Here is a 2,500-nt window from a genome sequence, read left to right as displayed (position 1 = left end):
ACCTTCGCTATTAGGAATGACTGTGTATAGAGATGTAATGTCCATGGTGAAAATAAGTTTGTCTTGGCCGGAGAAATTGAAATCGCGGAAAATTTGTAGTGCGTGTGTACTGTCTTTAATGTATGATGGCAAAGATTTGACGATAGGCGTCATAATCCTGTCTAAGTAGCTAGAAATGAGTTCGGTGGGGCAACTACAGGCAGGAACGATAGGGCGACCTGGGTTGTTGGGTTTGTGAATTTTAGGCAAGAAGTAAATGCACGAAGTTCTAGGGGTGTTGATGATGAGATTAGTGCTATGTACTAGTGTGCACTACAAACCTACAGATTCACACAGTTATTTGTTGTATTCTTCGTCACATCCATCACATGTCAAGAACTCCATTCCTTATTCTCAATTTCTTAGACTTCGACGTCTATGTAGTGATGACTCCGATTTTTCCACCAAATCAGAGGAGATGTGCCAGTTCTTCGAAAAACGTGGCTATCCTGTCTCTGTGGTCAAAGCGGGCCATCATCGCGCCCAACAATTTGATCGACAGTCATCACTACAAACGTCACAAAAAGATAAGAATGACAGAATTCCATTCACCCTCACTTTCCATCCTCATAATCACGCAGTCAAAAGCATCATTCGTAGTAATTTTAAATTACTCCAAAATGATCCCGAGACTGGTAGAATCTTTTCGCAACCTCCACTTATTTCATTCAAACGCGGCAAAAATGTAGGCAACTTTTTAGTTAGAAGCGCGCTCAAAACTAACGAGCAACCCGGCACTTTCAAATGCGCGCGCTCACGATGCAAAACTTGTCTTTTCATTGTTAACACTAGCAAGATATCGGGACCTAAGCGATCTGTTAAGATCACCGATCGTTTCACATGTACTTCCGCAAATGTCATTTATTGCATAACCTGTACGTTACGCGGTAAATTATACATTGGTGAGACAAGTAGACGACTAGGTGACTGATTCCGCGAACACCTTCGCGATGTTGAGAAAAATGATAAGGATGCATCTAAGCCAGTCGCTCGCCATTTTAATCTGCCTAACCACTCCAAAAAACACATGGCTATCTGCGGCCTTTCCCTACATCTAGGTACGACGGAAAGCCGCAAGAATCTGGAACAAAAATTCATCTTTCAAATCGGCACCCTTAATCCTCACGGTATTAACGAACGCTTTTCATTTAACTAATATATTCCTATTTTTCACGTTGCCATGTTACCACCAATAGCGTAGCTCCTACTCTACTATAAAAACTACACGTAACCCATAATCCCTCGATTCGCTCTGACGAAGGGCTAATGCTCGAAAGGTCAGCTTTTAGAATCTCTGTACGGTGGCCAATTTACATTATCAACTCCGTTGATAAAACCAAATTTTTGTATACTACTTCCCCACCGACGCAGCACCACAGTTTCTTCAGAAACTACCCCTTCTCTCACATACTGATTGCTGTTCTTTACTTCAGGCTCCTCCAGCTCCTTCGTTCAAAGCTCTTTGAGAATAAACATCGGTCCTCTGACAGCCCTTCCATACAGCAACTCAAACGGCGAAAAACCAGTAGACTCCTGAGGAACTTCACGATATGCAAACAGCAACGGGTTAACATAGCGATGCCACTGTCTTGGCTGTTCGCTGCACAATCTCTTTAACATGTTCTCCATTGTTCCATTAAACTTTTCCGTCAGGCCATTACACATAGGATGATAAGGGGTCGTGGTGAGCTGTTTAATGCTCAAAAGCCGCGTCACTTCCTTCATACACTCAGAGACGAACTGCGTACCAAGGTCACTCAAGATCTCTGCAGGCACTCCCAAACGACCAAAGATATCCACCAACGCTTCTGCCACATTCTCAGTATCAATGTTCTTCAGCGGGACAGCTTCAGGAGAACGAGTTGCAAAGTCGACCAATGTCAATATATATCTATGACCGTCCTCACTCGGGGGAACAAAAGGTCCAACCAGGTCGATTGCTACTCTCTTAAATGGCTTGTCAATTAATGGCATCTTCTCTAGGGGAACCTTCGGTACGGAACCCTTGTTAACTGTCTTCTGACATACATCGCAGGACTTGCAATAACGAGTCACGTCCCCTTGAATGCCTGGCCAGTAGAACGCGCTTTGAATCTTATCAGTCGTTTTCTTTATTCCCATGTGACCTCCCATGATCGATCCGTGCGCTAGTTCCATTATTCGACTTCTCAGCTGCACAGGAACCATAGCCTGCTTCAGGGGTTTACCTCCGTTCACATAAGGGTGCTTGTAGACGCGGTACAGAACTCCACCTTTCACTTCGAATGAAGTCTCAGCCTGGCCTCTCACAACTACGTCATCTTTCTCCCAAAATTTCTGTAGGCTCTTGTCAGCACGCTGCATTTGCTTGAGCTTTTCTCTATCAACTACGGGACTTTCTTTGGTATCTGGTACCTTCAACGGAATATGTTCTCCATCTTTCTTAGCTTGACTTCTCGTGGTTACAGCACAAGCTTCTTGT

This window comes from Montipora foliosa, unplaced genomic scaffold (assembly GCF_036669935.1).
Source record: "Montipora foliosa isolate CH-2021 unplaced genomic scaffold, ASM3666993v2 scaffold_449, whole genome shotgun sequence".
NCBI classification, from domain to species: domain Eukaryota; kingdom Metazoa; phylum Cnidaria; class Anthozoa; order Scleractinia; family Acroporidae; genus Montipora; species Montipora foliosa.
This window is presented reverse-complemented; position numbering follows the sequence as displayed.